Below are 20,757 nucleotides of genomic sequence, written 5' to 3' on the forward strand. Positions count from 1 at the left end.
AAAACAGCAGTTTTTTAAACTAGATATGAGATCTTTGCATTTTGAGTGCGTTTTGGTTTCAAAAATCATTTTGTTACTCAAAAGCACTAAAAGTGTCAAAAAAGCATTTTTGCTCAAATTCTGACTGTTTTGACTTTTGAACTTGAAATGTGACCAAAAACAACAGCTCTTTTTTGAACTTTAGGTGAGATCTTTGCTTTTTGAGTGCGTTTTGGTTTCAAAAATCATTTTGTCACTCAAAAGCACTAAAACTGTCAAAAAAGCATTTTGGCTCAAATTCTGACTGTTTTGACACTTCAACTTGAAATGTGACCAAAAACAACAGCTCTTTTTGAACTAGGTGAAATCTTTGCTTTTTGAATGCGTTTTGGTTTCAAAAATCATTTTGTCACTCAAAAGCACTAAAAGTGTCAAAAAAGCATTTTGGCTCAAATTCTGACTGTTTTGACTTTTGAACTTGAAATGTGACCAAAAACAACAGCTCTTTTTTGAACTTTAGGTGAGATCTTTGCTTTTTTAGTGTGTTTTGGTTTCAAAAATCATTTTGTCACTCAAAAGTACTAAACGTGTCAAAAAAGCATTTTGCCTCAAATTCTGACTGTTTTGACACTTCAACTTGAAATGTGACCAAAAAACAGCAGTTTTTTAAACTACATATGAGATCTTTGCATTTTGAGTGCGTTTTGGTTTCAAAAATCATTTTGTTACTCAAAAGCACTAAAAGTGTGAAAAAAGCATTCTGGCCCAAATTCTGACTGTTTTGACTTTTGAACTTGAAATGTGACCCAAAAAACTGCTCTTTTTTGAACTACAGATGAGATTTTTGCCTTTTGGCTCAAATTCTGACTGTTTTGACTTTTCAACTTAAAATGTGAACAACAAAAAGCAGTTTTTTAAACTACAGATGAGATCTTTGCATTTTGAGTGCGTTTTGGTTTCAAAAATCATTTTGTCACTCAAAAGCACTAAAAGTGTCAAAAAAGCATTTTGGCTCAAATTCTGACTGTTTTGACTTTTGAACTTGAAATGTGACCAAAAACAACAGCTCTTTTTTGAACTTTAGGTGAGATCTTTGCTTTTTTAGTGTGTTTTGGTTTCAAAAATCATTTTGTCACTCAAAAGTACTAAAAGTGTCAAAAAGCATTTGCCTCAAATTCTGACTGTTTTGACACTTCAACTTGAAATGTGACCAAAAAACAGCAGTTTTTTAAACTACATATGAGATCTTTGCATTTTGAGTGCGTTTTGGTTTCAAAAATCATTTTGTTACTCAAAAGCACTAAAAGTGTGAAAAAAGCATTCTGGCCCAAATTCTGACTGTTTTGACTTTTGAACTTGAAATGTGACCCAAAAAACTGCTCTTTTTTGAACTACAGATGAGATTTTTGCCTTTTGGCTCAAATTCTGACTGTTTTGACTTTTCAACTTAAAATGTGAACAACAAAAAGCAGTTTTTTAAACTACAGATGAGATCTTTGCATTTTGAGTGCGTTTTGGTTTCAAAAATCATTTTGTTACTCAAAAGCACTAAAAGTGTCAAAAAAGCATTTTGGCTCAAATTCTGACTGTTTTGACTTTTGAACTTGAAATGTGACCAAAAACAACAGCTCTTTTTTGAACTTTAGGTGAGATCTTTGCTTTTTTAGTGTGTTTTGGTTTCAAAAATCATTTTGTCACTCAAAAGTACTAAAAGTGTCAAAAAAAGCATTTTGCCTCAAATTCTGACTGTTTTGACACTTCAACTTGAAATGTGACCAAAAAACAGCAGTTTTTTAAACTACATATGAGATCTTTGCATTTTGAGTGCGTTTTGGTTTCAAAAATCATTTTGTTACTCAAAAGCACTAAAAGTGTCAAAAAAGCATTTTGGCTCAAATTCTGACTGTTTTGACTTTTGAACTTGAAATGTGACCAAAAACAACAGCTGTTTTTTTGAACTTTAGGTGAGATCTTTGCTTTTTGAGTGCGTTTTGGTTTCAAAAATCATTTTGTCACTCAAAAGCACTAAAACTGTCAAAAAAGCATTTTGGCTCAAATTCTGACTGTTTTGACACTTCAACTTGAAATGTGACCAAAAACAACAGCTCTTTTTTGAACTTTAGGTGAAATCTTTGCTTTTTGAATGCGTTTTGGTTCAAAAATCATTTTGTCACTCAAAAGCACTAAAACTGTCAAAAAGCATTTTGGCTCAAATTCTGACTGTTTTGACACTTCAACTTGAAATGTGACCAAAAACAACAGCTCTTTTTTGAACTTTAGGTGAGATCTTTGCTTTTTGAATGCGTTTTGGTTTCAAAAATCATTTTGTCACTCAAAAGCACTAAAAGTGTCAAAAAAGCATTTTGGCTCAAATTCTGACTGTTTTGACTTTTGAACTTGAAATGTGACCAAAAACAACAGCTCTTTTTTGAACTTTTAGGTGAGATCTTTGCTTTTTTAGTGTGTTTTGGTTTCAAAAATCATTTTGTCACTCAAAAGTACTAAAAGTGTCAAAAAAGCATTTTGGCTCAAATTCTGACTGTTTTGACACTTCAACTTGAAATGTGACCAAAAAACAGCAGTTTTTTAAACTAGATATGAGATCTTTGCATTTTGAGTGCGTTTTGGTTTCAAAAATCATTTTGTTACTCAAAAGCACTAAAAGTGTCAAAAAAGCATTTTTGCTCAAATTCTGACTGTTTTGACTTTTGAACTTGAAATGTGACCAAAAACAACAGCTCTTTTTGAACTTTAGGTGAGATCTTTGCTTTTGAGTGCGTTTTGGTTTCAAAAATCATTTTGTCACTCAAAAGCACTAAAACTGTCAAAAAAGCATTTTGGCTCAAATTCTGACTGTTTTGACACTTCAACTTGAAATGTGACCAAAAACAACAGCTCTTTTTTGAACTAGGTGAAATCTTTGCTTTTTGAATGCGTTTTGGTTTCAAAAATCATTTTGTCACTCAAAAGCACTAAAAGTGTCAAAAAAGCATTTTGGCTCAAATTCTGACTGTTTTGACTTTTGAACTTGAAATGTGACCAAAAACAACAGCTCTTTTTTGAACTTTAGGTGAGATCTTTGCTTTTTAGTGTGTTTTGGTTTCAAAAATCATTTTGTCACTCAAAAGTACTAAAAGTGTCAAAAAAGCATTTTGCCTCAAATTCTGACTGTTTTGACACTTCAACTTGAAATGTGACCAAAAAAAACAGCAGTTTTTTAAACTACATATGAGATCTTTGCATTTTGAGTGCGTTTTGGTTTCAAAAATCATTTTGTTACTCAAAAGCACTAAAAGTGTGAAAAAAAGCATTCTGGCCCAAATTCTGACTGTTTTGACTTTTGAACTTGAAATGTGACCCAAAAACTGCTCTTTTTGAACTACAGATGAGATTTTTGCCTTTTGGCTCAATTCTGACTGTTTTGACTTTTCAACTTAAAATGTGAACAACAAAAAGCAGTTTTTTTAAACTACAGATGAGATCTTTGCATTTTGAGTGCGTTTTGGTTTCAAAAATCATTTTGTTACTCAAAAGCACTAAAAGTGTCAAAAAGCATTTTGGCTCAAATTCTGACTGTTTTGACTTTTGAACTCGAAATGTGATCAAAAGACTGCTCTTTTTTGAACTACAGATTAGATTTTTGCCTTTTGGCTAAAATTTGAACAGTTTTGACTGTCAACTTGAAATGTGACCAAAAAACAGCAGTTTTTTAAACTACATATGAGATCTTTGCATTTTGAGTGCGTTTTGGATTCAAAATCAATTTGTTACTCAAAAGCACTAAAAGTGTCCAAAAAAGCATTTTTGCTCAAATTCTGACTGTTTTGACTTTTGAACTTGAAATGTGACCAAAAACACACGTTTTTTTAATTTAGGTGAGATCTTTGCTTTTTGAGTGCGTTTTGGTTTCAAAAATCATTTTGTCACTCAAAAGCACTAAAATGTCAAAAAAGCATTTTGGCTCAAATTCTGACTGTTTTGACACTTCAACTTGAAATGTGACCAAAAACAACAGCTCTTTTTGAACTTTAGGTGAATCTTTGCTTTTTGAGTGCGTTTTGGTTTCAAAAATCATTTTGTCACTCAAAAGCACTAAAACTGTCAAAAAAGCATTTTGGCTCAAATTCTGACTGTTTTGACACTTCAACTTGAAATGTGACCAAAAACAACAGCTCTTTTTTGAAATTTAGTGAGATCTTTGCTTTTTGAATGCGTTTTGGTTTCAAAAATCATTTTGTCACTCAAAAGCACTAAAAGTGTCAAAAAAGCATTTTGGCTCAAATTCTGACTGTTTTGACTTTTGAACTTGAAATGTGACCAAAAACAACAGCTCTTTTTTGAACTTTAGGTGAGATCTTTGCTTTTTAGGTGTTTTGGTTTCAAAAATCATTTTGTCACTCAAAAGTACTAAAAGTGTCAAAAAAGCATTTTGGCTCAAATTCTGACTTTTGACACTTCAACTTGAAATGTGACCAAAAAACAGCAGTTTTTTAAACTAGATATGAGATCTTTGCATTTTGAGTGCGTTTTGGTTTCAAAAATCATTTTGTTACTCAAAAGCACTAAAAGTGTCAAAAAAGCATTTTGCTCAAATTCTGACTGTTTTGACTTTTGAACTTGAAATGTGACCAAAAACAACAGCTCTTTTTTGAACTTTAGTTGAGATCTTTGTTTTTGAGTGCGTTTTGGTTTCAAAAATCATTTTGTCACTCAAAAGCACTAAAACTGTCAAAAAGCATTTTGGCTCAAATTCTGACTTTTTGACACTTCAACTTGAAATGTGACCAAAAACAACAGCTCTTTTTGAACTAGGTGAAATCTTTGCTTTTTGAATGCGTTTTGGTTTCAAAAATCATTTTGTCACTCAAAAGCACTAAAAGTGTCAAAAAAGCATTTTGGCTCAAATTCTGACTGTTTTGACTTTTGAACTTGAAATGTGACCAAAAACAACAGCTCTTTTTTGAACTTTAGGTGAGATCTTTGCTTTTTTAGTGTGTTTGGTTTCAAAAATCATTTTGTCACTCAAAGTACTAAAAGTGTCAAAAAAGCATTTTGCTCAAATTCTGACTGTTTTGACACTTCAACTTGAAATGTGACCAAAAAACAGCAGTTTTTTAAACTACATATGAGATCTTTGCATTTTGAGTGCGTTTTGGTTTCAAAAATCATTTTGTTACTCAAAAGCACTAAAAGTTGAAAAAAGCATTCTGGCCAAATTCTGACTGTTTGACTTTTGAACTTGAAATGTGACCAAAAAACTGCTCTTTTTTGAACTACAGATGAGATTTTTGCCTTTTGGCTCAAATTCTGACTGTTTTGACTTTTCAACTTAAAATGTGAACAACAAAAAGCAGTTTTTTAAACTACAATGAGATCTTTGCATTTTGAGTGCGTTTTGGTTTCAAAAATCATTTTGTACTCAAAAGCACTAAAAGTGTCAAAAAAGCATTTTGGCTCAAATTCTGACTGTTTTGACTTTTGAACTTGAAATGTGACCAAAAACAACAGCTCTTTTGAACTTTAGGTGAGATCTTTGCTTTTTTAGTGTGTTTTGGTTTCAAAAATCATTTTGTCACTCAAAAGTACTAAAAGTGTCAAAAAAGCATTTGCTCAAATTCTGACTGTTTTGACACTTCAACTTGAAATGTGACCAAAAAACAGCAGTTTTTTAAACTACATATGAGATCTTTGCATTTTGAGTGCGTTTTGGTTTCAAAAATCATTTTGTTACTCAAAAGCACTAAAAGTGTAAAAAAGCATTTCTGGCCAAATTCTGACTGTTTTGACTTTTGAACTTGAAATGTGACCAAAAAAACTGCTCTTTTTTGAACTACAGATGAGATTTTTGCCTTTTGGCTCAAATTCTGACTGTTTGACTTTTCAACTTAAATGTGAACAACAAAAAGCAGTTTTTTAAACTACAATGAGATCTTTGCATTTTGAGTGCGTTTTGGTTTCAAAAATCATTTTGTTACTCAAAAGCACTAAAAGTGTCAAAAAAGCATTTTGGCTCAAATTCTGACTGTTTTGACTTTTGAACTTGAAATGTGACCAAAAACAACAGCTCTTTTTTGAACTTTAGGTGAGATCTTTGCTTTTAGTGTGTTTTGGTTTCAAAAATCATTTTGTCACTCAAAATACTAAAAGTGTCAAAAAAGCATTTTGCCTCAAATTCTGACTGTTTTGACACTTCAACTTGAAATGTGACCAAAAAACAGCAGTTTTTTAAACTACATATGAGATCTTTGCATTTTGAGTGCGTTTTGTTTCAAAAATCATTTTGTTACTCAAAAGCACTAAAAGTGTCAAAAAGCATTTTGGCTCAAATTCTGACTGTTTTGACACTCAACTTGAAATGTGACCAAAAAACAGCAGTTTTTTAACGACATATGAGATCTTTGCATTTGAGTGCGTTTTGGTTTAAAAATCATTTTGTTACTCAAAAGCACTAAAAGTGTCAAAAAAGCATTTTGGCTCAAATTCTGACTGTTTTGACTTTTGAACTCGAAATGTGATCAAAAGACTGCTCTTTTTTGAACTACAGATTAGATTTTGCCTTTTGGCTAAAATTTGAACAGTTTTGACTGTCAACTTGAAATGTGACCAAAAAACAGTAGTTTTTTAAACTACATATGAGATCTTTGCATTTTGAGTGCGTTTTGGATTCAAAATCATTTGTTACTCAAAAGCCACTAAAAGTGTCCAAAAAAGCATTTTTGCTCAAATTCTGACTGTTTTGACTTTTGAACTTGAAATGTGACCAAAAACAACAGCTGTTTTTGAACTTTAGGTGAGATCTTTGCTTTTGAGTGCGTTTTGGTTTCAAAAATCATTTTGTCACTCAAAAGCACTAAAATGTCAAAAAAGCATTTTGGCTCAAATTCTGACTGTTTTGACACTTCAACTTGAAATGTGACCAAAACAACAGCTCTTTTTTGAACTTAGGTGAAATCTTTGCTTTTTGAATGCGTTTTGGTTTCAAAAATCATTTTGTCACTCAAAAGCACTAAAACTGTCAAAAAAGCATTTTGGCTCAAATTCTGACTGTTTTGACACTTCAACTTGAAATGTGACCAAAAACAACAGCTCTTTTTTGAATTAGGTGAGATCTTTGCTTTTGAATGCGTTTTGGTTTCAAAAATCATTTTGTCACTCAAAAGCACTAAAAGTGTCAAAAAAGCATTTTGGCTCAAATTCTGACTGTTTTGACTTTTGAACTTGAAATGTGACCAAAAAACAACAGCTCTTTTTTTGAACTTTAGGTGAGATCTTTGTTTTTTAGTGTGTTTTGGTTTCAAAAATCATTTTGTCACTCAAAAGTACTAAAAGTGTCAAAAAAGCATTTTGGCTCAAATTCTGACTGTTTTGACACTTCAACTTGAAATGTGACCAAAAAACAGCAGTTTTTTAAACTAGATATGAGATCTTTGCATTTTTGAGTGCGTTTTGGTTTCAAAAATCATTTTGTACTCAAAAGCACTAAAAGTGTCAAAAAAGCATTTTTGCTCAAATTCTGACTGTTTTGACTTTTAACTTGAAATGTGACCAAAAACAACAGCTCTTTTTTGAACTTTAGGTGAGATCTTTGCTTTTTGAGTGCGTTTTGGTTTCAAAAATCATTTTGTCACTCAAAAGCACTAAAACTGTCAAAAAAGCATTTTGGCTCAAATTCTGACTGTTTTGACACTTCAACTTGAAATGTGACCAAAAACAACAGCTCTTTTTTGAACTAGGTGAAATCTTTGCTTTTTGAATGCGTTTTGGTTTCAAAAATCATTTTGTCACTCAAAAGCACTAAAAGTGTCAAAAAAGCATTTTGGCTCAAATTCTGACTGTTTTGACTTTTGAACTTGAAATGTGACCAAAAACAACAGCTCTTTTTTGAACTTTAGTGAGATCTTTGCTTTTTTAGTGTGTTTTGGTTTCAAAAATCATTTTGTCACTCAAAAGTACTAAAAGTGTCAAAAAAGCATTTTGCCTCAATTCTGACTGTTTTGACACTTCAACTTGAAATGTGACCAAAAAACAGCAGTTTTTTAAACTACATATGAGATCTTTGCATTTTGAGTGCGTTTTGGTTTCAAAAATCATTTTGTTACTCAAAAGCACTAAAAGTGTGAAAAAAGCATTCTGCCAAATTCTGACTGTTTTGACTTTTGAACTTGAAATGTGACCCAAAAAACTGCTCTTTTTTGAACTACAGATGAGATTTTGCCTTTTGGCTCAAATTCTGACTGTTTTGACTTTTCAACTTAAAATGTGAACAACAAAAAAGCAGTTTTTTAAACTACAGATGAGATCTTTGCATTTTGAGTGCGTTTTGGTTCAAAAATCATTTGTTATCAAAAGCACTAAAAGTGTCAAAAAAGCATTTTGGCTCAAATTCTGACTGTTTTGACACTTCAACTTGAAATGTGACCAAAAACAGCAGTTTTTAACTCATATGAGATCTTTGCATTTTGAGTGCGTTTTGGTTTCAAAAATCATTTTGTCACTCAAAAGCACTAAAACTGTCAAAAAAGCATTTTGGCTCAAATTCTGACTGTTTGACACTTCAACTTGAAATGTGACCAAAAACAGCTCTTTTTGAACTACAGATGAGATTTTTGCCTTTTGGCTAAAATTGAACAGTTTTGACTGTCAACTTGAAATGTGACCAAAAAACAGTAGTTTTTTAAACTACATATGAGATCTTTGCATTTGAGTGCGTTTTGGATTCAAAAATCAATTTGTTACTCAAAAGCACTAAAAGTGTCCAAAAAAGCATTTTTGCTCAAATTCTGACGTTTTGACTTTTGAACTTGAAATGTGACCAAAAACAACAGCTCTTTTTTGAACTTTAGGTGAGATCTTTGCTTTTGAGTGCGTTTTGGTTTCAAAAATCATTTTGTCACTCAAAAGCACTAAAACTGTCAAAAAAGCATTTTGGCTCAAATTCTGACTGTTTTGACACTTCAACTTGAAATGTGACCAAAAACAACAAGGTCTTTTAACTTTAGGTGAAATCTTTGCTTTTTGAATGCGTTTTGGTTTCAAAAATACATTTTGTCACTCAAAAGCACTAAAAGTGTCAAAAAAGCATTTTTGGCTCAAATTCTGACTGTTTTGACTTTTGAACTTGAAATGTGACCAAAAACAACAGCTCTTTTTTGAACTTTAGGTGAGATCTTTGCTTTTTTAGTGTGTTTTGGTTTCAAAATCATTTTGTCACTCAAAAGTACTAAAAGTGTCAAAAAAGCATTTTGGCTCAAATTCTGACTGTTTTGACTTTTGAACTCGAAATGTGATCAAAAGACTGCTGTTTTTTGAACTACAGATGAGATTTTTGCCTTTTGGCTAAAATTTGAACAGTTTTGACTGTCAACTTGAAATTGACCAAAAAAACAGCAGTTTTTTAAACTACAGATGAGATTTTTGCTTTTGGCTAAAATTTGAACAGTTTTGACTGTCAACTTGAAATGTGACCAAAAAACAGCAGTTTTTTAAACTACATATGAGATCTTTGATTTTGAGTGCGTTTTGGATTCAAAAATCAATTTGTTACTCAAAGCACTAAAAGTGTCCAAAAAAGCATTTGCTCAAATTCTGACTGTTTTGACTTTTGAACTGAAATGTGACCAAAAACAACAGCTGTTTTTTGAACTTTAGGTGAGATCTTTGCTTTTTGAGTGCGTTTTGGTTTCAAAAATCATTTTGTCACTCAAAAGCACTAAAACTGTCAAAAAAGCATTTTGGCTCAAATTCTGACTGTTTTGACACTTCAACTTGAAATGTGACCAAAAACAACAGCTCTTTTTTGAACTTTAGGTGAGATCTTTGCTTTTTGAATGCGTTTTGGTTTCAAAAATCATTTTGCACTCAAAAGCACTAAAAGTGTCAAAAAAGCATTTTGGCTCAAATTCTGACTGTTTTGACTTTTGAACTTGAAATGTGACCAAAAACAACAGCTCTTTTTTGAACTTTAGGTGAGATCTTTGCTTTTTTAGTGTGTTTTGGTTTCAAAAATCATTTTGTCACTCAAAAGTACTAAAAGTGTCAAAAAGCATTTTGGCTCAAATTCTGACTGTTTTGACACTTCAACTTGAAATGTGACCAAAAAACAGCAGTTTTTTAAACAGATATGAGATCTTTGCATTTTGAGTGCGTTTTGGTTTCAAAAACCATTTTGTTACTCAAAAGCACTAAAAGTGTGAAAAAAGCATTCTGGCCCAAATTCTGACTGTTTTGACTTTTGAACTTGAAATGTGACCTAAAAACTGCTCTTTTTTGAACTACAGATGAGATTTTGCCTTTTGGCTCAAATTCTGACTGTTTTGACTTTTCAACTTAAATGTGAAACAACAAAAAGCAGTTTTTAAACTACATATGAGATCTTTGCATTTTGAGTGCGTTTTGGTTTCAAAAATCAATTTGTTACTCAAAAGCACTAAAAGTGTCCAAAAAAGCATTTTGGCTCAAATTCTTGACTGTTTTGACTTTTGAACTTGAAATGTGACCAAAAACAACAGCTCTTTTTTGAACTTTAGGTGAGATCTTTGCTTTTTGAGTGCGTTTTGGTTTCAAAAATCATTTTGTCACTCAAAAGCACTAAAACTGTCAAAAAAGCATTTTGGCTCAAATTCTGACTGTTTTGACACTTCAACTTGAAATGTGACCAAAACAACAGCTTTTTTTGAACTTTAGGTGAGATCTTTGCTTTTTTAGTGTGTTTTGGTTTCAAAAATCATTTTGTCACTCAAAAGTACTAAAAGTGTCAAAAAAAGCATTTTGGCTCAAATTCTGACTGTTTTGACTTTTCAACTTGAAATGTGACCAAAAACAGCAGTTTTTTAAACTTACATATGAGATCTTTGCATTTTGAGTGCGTTTTGGTTTCAAAAATCATTTTGTTACTCAAAAGCACTAAAAGTGTGAAAAAAGCATTCTGGCCCAATTTCTGACTGTTTTGACTTTTGAACTTGAAATGTGACCAAAAAACTGCTCTTTTTTGAACTACAGATGAGATTTTTGCCTTTTGGCTCAAATTCTGACTGTTTTGACTTTTCAACTTAAAATGTGAACAACAAAAAGCAGTTTTTTAAACTACATATGAGATCTTTGCATTTTGAGTGCGTTTTGGTTTCAAAATCATTTTGTTACTCAAAAGCACTAAAAGTGTCAAAAAAGCATTTTGGCTCAAATTCTGACTGTTTTGACTTTTGAACTTGAAATGTGACCAAAAACAACAGCTCTTCTTTGAACTTAGGTGAGATCTTTGCTTTTTAGTTGTGTTTTGGTTTCAAAAATCATTTTGTTCACTCAAAAGACTAAAAGTGTCAAAAAAGCATTTTGGCTCAAATTCTGACTGTTTTGACACTTCAACTTGAAATGTGACCAAAAAACAGCAGTTTTTTAAACTACATATGAGATCTTTGCATTTTGAGTGCGTTTTGGTTTCAAAAATCATTTTGTTACTCAAAAGTACTAAAAGTGTCAAAAAGCATTTTGGCTCAAATTCTGACTGTTTTGACACTTCAACTTGAAATGTGACCAAAAAACAGCAGTTTTTTAAACTACATATGAGATGTTTTGCATTTTGAGTGCGTTTTGGATTCAAAAATCAATTTGTTACTCAAAAGCACTAAAAGTGTCAAAAAAGCATTTTGCTCAAATTCTGACTGTTTTGACTTTGAACTTGAAATGTGACCAAAAACAACAGCTCTTTTTTGAACTTTAGGTGAGATCTTTGCTTTTTAGTGCGTTTGGTTTCAAAAATCATTTTGTCACTCAAAAGCACCTAAAACTGTCAAAAAAGCATTTTGGCTCAAATTCTGACTGTTTTGACACTTCAACTTGAAATGTGACCAAAAAACAGCTCTTTTTTGAACTACAGATGAGATTTTTGCCTTTTGGCTAAAATTTGAACAGTTTTGACTGTCAACTTGAAATGTGACCAAAAAAACAGCAGTTTTTTAAACTACATATGAGATCTTTGCTTTTTGATGCGTTTTGGTTTCAAAAATCATTTTGTTCACTCAAAAGCACTAAAAGTGTCAAAAAAGCATTTTGGCTCAAATTCTGACTGTTTTGACTTTTGAACTTGAAATGTGACCAAAAACAACAGCTCTTTTTTGAACTTTAGGTGAGATCTTTGCTTTTTAGTGTGTTTTGGTTTCAAAAATCATTTTGTTCACTCAAATACAAAGTGTCAAAAAAGCATTTTGGCTCAAATTCTGACTGTTTTGACACTTCAACTTGAAATGTGACCAAAAAACAGCAGTTTTTTTAAACTACATATGAGATCTTTGCATTTTGAGTGCGTTTTGGTTTCAAAAATCATTTGTTACTCAAAAGCACTAAAAGTGTCAAAAAAGCATTTTTGGCTCAAATTCTGACTGTTTTGACCTTTGAACTTGAAATGTGACAAAAAACAACAGCTCTTTTTTAACTTTAGGTGAGATCTTTGCTTTTTGAGTGCGTTTTTGTTTCAAAAATCATTTTGTCACTCAAAAGCACTAAAACTGTCAAAAAAGCATTTTGGCTCAAATTCTGACTGTTTTGACACTTCAACTTGAAATGTGACCAAAAAACAGCAGTTTTTTAAACTACATATGAGATCTTTGCATTTTGAGTGCGTTTTGGTTTCAAAAATCATTTTGTTACTCAAAAGTACTAAAAGTGTCAAAAAAGCATTTTGGCTCAAATTCTGACTGTTTTGACACTTTCAACTTGAAATGTGACCAAAAAACAGCAGTTTTTTAAACTACATATGAGATCTTTGCATTTTGAGTGCGTTTTGGTTTCAAAAATCATTTGTTTACTCAAAAGCACTAAAAGTGTCAAAAAAGCATTGTGGCTCAAATTCTGACTGTTTTGACTTTTGAACTCGAAATGTGATCAAAAAGATGCTCTTTTTTGAACTACAGATGAGATTTTTGCTTTTGGCTCAAATTTGAACAGTTTTGACTGTCAACTTGAAATGTGACAAAAAACAGCAGTTTTTTAAACTACATATGAGATCTTTGCATTTTGAGTGCGTTTTGGTTCAAAAAATCATTTGTTACTCAAAACACTAAAAGTGTCAAAAAAGCATTTTTGGCTCAAATTCTGACTGTTTTGACTTTTGAACTTGAAATGTGACCAAAAACAACAGCTCTTTTTTGAACTTAGGTGAGATCTTTGCTTTTGAGTGCGTTTTGGTTTCAAAAATCATTTTGTCACTCAAAAGCACTAAAAGTGTCAAAAAAGCATTTTGGCTCAAATTCTGACTGTTTTGACACTTAACTTGAAATGTGACCAAAAACAACAGCTCTTTTTTGAACTTTAGGTGAGATCTTTGCTTTTTGATGCGTTTTGGTTTCAAAAATCATTTTGTCACTCAAAAGCACTAAAAGTGTCAAAAAAGCATTTTGGCTCAAATTCTGACTGTTTTGACTTTAACTTGAAATGTGACCAAAAACAACAGCTCTTTTTTGAACTTAGGTGAGATCTTTGCTTTTTAGTGTGTTTTGGTTTCAAAAATCATTTTGTCACTCAAAAGTACTAAAAGTGTAAAAAAGCATTTTGGCTCAAATTCTGACTGTTTTGACTTTCAACTTGAAATGTGACCAAAAAACAGCAGTTTTTTAAACTACATATGAGATCTTTGCATTTTGAGTGCGTTTTGGTTTCAAAAATCATTTTGTTACTCAAAAGCACTAAAAGTGTGAAAAAAGCATTTGGCCAAATTCTGACTGTTTTGACTTTTGAACTTGAAATGTGACCAAAAAAACTGCTCTTTTTGAACTACAGATGAGATTTTTGCCTTTTGGCTCAAATTCTGACTGTTTTGACTTTTCAACTTAAAATGTGAACAACAAAAAGCAGTTTTTTAAACTACATATGAGATCTTTTGCATTTTGAGTGCGTTTTGGTTTCAAAAATCATTTTGTTACTCAAAAGCACTAAAAGTGTCAAAAAAGCATTTTGGCTCAAATTCTGACTGTTTTGACTTTTGAACTTGAAATGTGACCAAAAACAACAGCTCTTTTTGAACTTTAGTGAGATCTTTGCTTTTAGTGTGTTTTGGTTTCAAAAATCATTTTGTTCACTCAAAAGTACTAAAAGTGTCAAAAAAGCATTTTGGCTCAAATTCTGACTGTTTTGACACTTCAACTTGAAATGTGACCAAAAAAACAGCGTTTTTTAAACTAATATGAGATCTTTGCATTTTGAGTGCGTTTTGGTTTCAAAAATCATTTTGTTACTCAAAAGTACTAAAAGTGTCAAAAAAGCATTTTGGCTCAAATTCTGACTGTTTTGACACTTCAACTTGAAATGTGACCAAAAAACAGCAGTTTTTTAACTACATATGAGATTTTGCTTTTTGAGTGCGTTTTGGTTTCAAAAATCATTTGTTACTCAAAAGCACTAAAAGTGTCAAAAAAGCATTTTGGCTCAAATTCTGACTGTTTTGACTTTTGAACTTGAAATGTGACCAAAACAACAGCTCTTTTTGAAACTTTAGTGAGATCTTTGCTTTTGAGTGCGTTTTGGTTTCAAAAATCATTTTGTCACTCAAAAGCACTAAAATGTCAAAAAAGCATTTTGGCTCAAATTCTGACTGTTTTGACACTTCAACTTGAAATGTGACCAAAAAACAGCTCTTTTTTGAACTACAGATGAGATTTTTGCCTTTTGGCTAAAATTTGAACAGTTTTGACTGTCAACTTAAATGTGACAAAAAAAAGCAGTTTTTTAAACTACATATGAGATCTTTGCTTTTGATGCGTTTTGGTTTCAAAAATCATTTTGTACTCAAAAGCACTAAAAGTGTCAAAAAGCATTTTGGCTCAAATTCTGACTGTTTTGACTTTTGAACTTGAAATGTGACCAAAAACAACAGCTCTTTTTTGAACTTTAGGTGAGATCTTTGCTTTTTAGTGTGTTTTGGTTTCAAAAATCATTTTGTCACTCAAAAGTACTAAAAGTGTCAAAAAAGCATTTTGGCTCAAATTCTGACTGTTTTGACACTTCAACTTGAAATGTGACCAAAAAACAGCAGTTTTTTAAACTACATATGAGATCTTTGCATTTTGAGTGCGTTTTGGTTCAAAAAATCAATTTGTTACTCAAAAGCACTAAAAGTGTCAAAAAAGCATTTTGCTCAAATTCTGACTGTTTTGACTTTTGAACTTGAAATGTGACAAATAACAACAGCTCTTTTTTTAACTTTAGGTGAGATCTTTGCTTTTTGAGTGCGTTTTGTTTCAAAAATCATTTTGTCACTCAAAAGCACTAAAACTGTCAAAAAAGCATTTTGGCTCAAATTCTGACTGTTTTGACACTTCAACTTGAAATGTGACCAAAAAAACAGCAGTTTTTTAAACTACATATGAGATTTTTCATTTGAGTGCGTTTTGGATCAAAAATCATTTGTTACTTAAAAGCCCTAAAAGTGTCCAAAAAAAGCATTTTTGCTCAAATTCTGACTGTTTTTACTTTTCAACTTGAAATGTGAACAACAAACAGCAGTTTTTAAACTACATATGAGATCTTTGCATTTTGAGTGCGTTTTGGTTTCAAAAATCATTTTGTTACTCAAATGTACTAAAAGTGTCAAAAAAGCATTTTGGCTCAAATTCTGACTGTTTTGACTTTTGAACTTGAAATGTGACCAAAACAACAGCTCTTTTTTGAACTTTAGGTGAGATATTTGCTTTTGATGTGGTTGGTTTCAAAAATCATTTTGTCACTCAAAAGTATAAAAGTGTCAAAAAAGCATTTTGGCTCAAATTCTGACTGTTTTGACTTTTGAACTTGAAATGTGACCAAAAACAACAGCTTTTTTTGAACTTTAGGTGAGATCTTTGCTTTTTGAGTGCGTTTTGGTTTCAAAGATCATTTTTTTACTCAAAAGCACTAAAAGTGTCAAAAAGCATTTTGGCTCAAATTCTGACTGTTTTGACTTTTGAACTTGAAATGTGACCAAAAACAACAGCTCTTTTTTAACTTTAGGTGAGTTTTTGCTTTTGAGTGCGTTTTGGTTTCAAAAATCATTTTGTCACTCAAAAGCACTAAAAGTGTCAAAAAAGCATTTTGGCTCAAATTCTGACTGTTTTGACTTTTGAACTTGAAATGTGACAACAGCTCTTTTTTGAACTTTAGGTGAGATCTTTGCTTTTTTAGTGTGTTTTGGTTTCAAAAATCATTTTGTCACTCAAAAGTACTAAAAGTGTGAAAAAGAGCATTTTGGCTCAAATTCTGACTGTTTTGACACTTCAACTTAAAATGTGAACAACAAAAAGCAGTTTTTTAAACTACATATGAGATCTTTGCATTTTGAGTGCGTTTTGGTTTCAAAAATCATTTTGTTACTCAAAAGTACTAAAAGTGTCAAAAAGCATTTTGGCTCAAATTCTGACTGTTTTGACACTTCAACTTGAAATATGACCAAAAAACAGCAGTTTTTTAAACTACATATGAGATCTTTGCATTTTGAGTGCGTTTTGGTTTCAAAAATCATTTTGTTACTCAAAAGCACTAAAAGTGTCAAAAAAGCATTTTGGCTCAAATTCTGACTGTTTTGACTTTTGAACTCGAAATGTGATCAAAAGACTGCTCTTTTTTGAACTACAGATTGATTTTTCCTTTTGGCTAAAATTTGAACAGTTTTGACTGTCAACTTGAAATGTGACCAAAAAACAGCAGTTTTTTAAACTACATATGAGATCTTTGCATTTTGAGTGCGTTTTGGTTTCAAAAATCAATTTGTCACTCAAAAGCACTAAAACGTGTCAAAAAAGCATTTTGGCTCAAATTCTGACTGTTTTGACTTCAACTTGAAATGTGACCAAAAACAACAGCTCTTTTTTGAACTTAGGTGAGATATTTGCATTTTTGATGTGGTCTTTGGTTTCAAAAATCATTTTGTCACTCAAAAGTACTAAAAGTGTCAAAAAAGCATTTTGGCTCAAATTCTGACTGTTTTGACTTTTGAACTTGAAATGTGACCAAAAACAACAGCTCTTTTTTGAAACTTTAGGTGAGATCTTTGCTTTTTGAGTGCGTTTTGGTTTCAAAAATCATTTTGTCACTCAAAAGCACTAAAACTGTCAAAAAAGCATTTTGGCTAAAATTCTGGACTGTTTTGACACTTCAACTTGAAATGTGACCAAAAACAACGCTGCTTTTTTGAAACTTAGGTGAAATCTTTCTTTTGAATGCGTTTTGGTTTCAAAAAATCATTTTGTCACTCAAAAGCACTAAAAGTGTCAAAAAAGCATTTTGGCTCAAATTCTGACTGTTTTGACTTTTGAAACTTGAAATGTGACCAAAAACAACAGCTCTTTTTTTGAACTTTAGGTGAGATCTTTGCTTTTTAGTGTGTTTTGGTTTCAAAAATCATTTTGTCATCAAAAGTACTAAAGTGTCAAAAAAGCCATTTTTGCTCAAATTCTGACTGTTTTGACCCTTCAACTTGAAATGTGACCAAAAAACAGCAGTTTTTTAAACTACATATGAGATCTTTGCATTTTGAGTGCGTTTTGGTTTCAAAATCATTTTGTTACTCAAAAGCACTAAAAGTGTGAAAAAAGCATTCTGGCCCAAATTCTGACTGTTTTGACTTTTGAACTTGAAATGTGACCAAAAAACTGCTCTTTTTTGAACTACAGATGAGATTTTTGCCTTTTGGCTCAATTCTGACTGTTTTGACTTTCAACTTAAAATGTGAACAACAAAAAGCAGTTTTTTAAACTACATATGAGATCTTTGCATTTTGAGTGCGTTTTGGTTTCAAAAATCATTTTGTTACTCAAAAGCACTAAAAGTGTCAAAAAAGCATTTTGGCTCAAATTCTGACTGTTTTGACACTTAACTTGAAATGTGACAAAAAGCAGCTCTTTTTGAACTACAGATGAGATTTTTGCCTTTTGGCTCAAATTTGAACAGTTTTGACTGTCAACTTGAAATGTGACCAAAAAACACATTTTTTGAAATACAATAAATCTTTCATTTTTGAGTGGTTTTGGTTTCAAAAATCATTTTGTTACTCAAAAGTACTAAAAGTGTCAAAAAAGCATTTTGGCTCAAATTCTGACTGTTTTGACTTTTCAACTTGAAATGTGAACAACAAACAGCAGTTTTTAAACTACATATGAGATCTTTGCATTTTGAGTGCGTTTTGGTTTCAAAAATGCATTTTGTTACTCAAAGTACTAAAAGTGTCAAAAAAGCATTTTGGCTCAAATTCGACTGTTTTGACTTTGAACTTGAAATGGACCAAAAAACAACAGCTCTTTTTTGAACTTTAGGTGAGATATTTGCTTTTTGAGTGTGGTCGGTTTCAAAAATCATTTTGTCACTCAAAAGTACTAAAAGTGTCAAAAAAGCATTTTGGCTCAAATTCTGACTGTTTTGACTTTTGAACTTGAAAATGTGACCAAAAACAACAGCCTTTTTTTGAACTTTAGGTGAGATCTTTGCTTTTTGAGTGCGTTTTGGTTTCAAAGATCATTTTTTTACTCAAAAGCACTAAAAGTGTCAAAAAAGCATTTTGGCTCAAATTCTGACTGTTTTGACTTTTGAACTTGAAATGTGACCAAAAACAACAGCTCTTTTTTTAACTTTAGGTGAGTCTTTGCTTTTTGAGTGCGTTTTGGTTTCAAAAATCATTTTGTCACTCAAAAGCACTAAAAGTGTCAAAAAAGCATTTTGGCTCAAATTCTGACTGTTTTGACTTTTGAACTTGAAATGTGACAACAGCTCTTTTTTGAACTTTAGGTGAGATCTTTGCTTTTTTAGTGTGTTTTGGTTTCAAAAATCATTTTGTCACTCAAAAGTACTAAAAGGTGTGAAAAAAAGCATTTTGGCTCAAATTCTGACTGTTTTGACACTTCAACTTGAAATGTGACCAAAAAACAGCAGTTTTTTGAACTACATATGAGATCTTTGCATTTTGAGTGCGTTTGGTTTCAAAAATCATTTTGTTACTCAAAAGCACTAAAAGTGTGAAAAAAGCATTCTGGCCCAAATTCTGACGTGTTTTGACTTTTGAACTTGAAATGTGACCAAAAAACTGCTCTTTTTGAACTACAGATGAGATTTTTGCCTTTTGGCTCAAATTCTGACTGTTTTGACTTTTCAACTTAAAATGTGAACAACAAAAAGCAGTTTTTTAAACTACATATGAGATCTTTTGCATTTTGAGTGCGTTTTGGTTTCAAAAATCATTTTGTTACTCAAAAGCACTAAAAGTGTCAAAAAAGCATTTTGGCTCAAATTCTGACTGTTTTGACTTTTGAACTTGAAATGTGACCAAAAACAACAGCTCTTTTTTGAACTTTAGGTGAGATCTTTGCTTTTTTAGTGTGTTTTGGTTTCAAAAATCATTTTGTCACTCAAAAGTACTAAAAGGTCAAAAAAGCATTTTGGCTAAATTCTGACTGTTTTGACACTTCAACTTGAAATGTGAACCAAAAAAAGCAGTTTTTTAAACTACATATGAGATCTTTGCATTTTTGAGTGCGTTTTGGTTTCAAAAATCATTTTGTTACTCAAAAGTACTAAAAGTGTCAAAAAAGCATTTTGGCTCAAATTCTGACTGTTTTGACACTTCAACTTGAAATGTGACCAAAAAACAGCAGTTTTTTAAACTACATATGAGATCTTTGCATTTTGAGTGCGTTTTGGTTTCAAAAATCATTTTGTTACTCAAAAGCACTAAAAGTGTCAAAAAAGCAATTTTGGCTCAAATTCTGACTGTTTTGACTTTTGAACTTGAAATGTGACCAAAAGATGCTCTTTTTTGAACTACAGATGAGATTTTTTGCCTTTTGGCTAAAATTTGAACAGTTTTGACTGTCAACTTGAAATGTGACCAAAAAACAGCAGTTTTTTAAACTACATATGAGATCTTTGATTTTGAGTGCGTTTTGGATTTCAAAAATCATTTTGTTACTCAAAAGCACTAAAAGTGTCAAAAAAGCATTTTTGCTCAAATTCTGACTGTTTTGACTTTTGAACTTGAAATGTGACCAAAAAAACAGCTCTTTTTTGAACTTTAGGTGAGATCTTTGCTTTTTGAGTGCGTTTTGGTTTCAAAAATCATTTTGTTACTCAAAAGCACTAAAAGTGTCAAAAAAGCATTTTGGCTCAAATTCTGACTGTTTTGACTTTTGAACTTGAAATGTGACCAAAAACAACAGCTCTTTTTTGAACTTTAGGTGAGATCTTTGCTTTTTAGTGTGTTTTGGTTTCAAAAATCATTTTGTCACTCAAAAGTACTAAAAGTGTGAAAAAAGCATTTTGGCTCAAATTCTGACTGTTTTGACACTTCAACTTAAAATGTGAACAACAAAAAGCAGTTTTTTAAACTACATATGAGATCTTTGCATTTTGAGTGCGTTTTGGTTTCAAAAATCATTTTGTTACTCAAAAGTACTAAAAGTGTCAAAAAAGCATTTTGGCTCAAATTCTGACTGTTTTGACACTTCAACTTGAAATGTGACCAAAAAACAGCAGTTTTTTTAAACTACATATGAGATCTTTGCATTTTTGAGTGCGTTTTGGTTTCAAAAATCATTTTGTTACTCAAAAAGCACTAAAAGTGTCAAAAAGCATTTTGGCTCAAATTCTGACTGTTTTGACTTTTGAACTCGAAATGTGATCAAAAGACTGCTCTTTTTTGAACTACAGATTAGATTTTTGCCTTTTGGCTAAAATTTGAACAGTTTTGACTGTCAACTTGAAATGTGACCAAAAAACAGCAGTTTTTTAAACTACATATGAGATCTTTGCATTTTGAGTGCGTTTTGGATT

This window comes from Oryzias latipes, chromosome 12 (genome assembly GCF_002234675.1).
Source record: "Oryzias latipes chromosome 12, ASM223467v1".
Classification (NCBI taxonomy): domain Eukaryota; kingdom Metazoa; phylum Chordata; class Actinopteri; order Beloniformes; family Adrianichthyidae; genus Oryzias; species Oryzias latipes.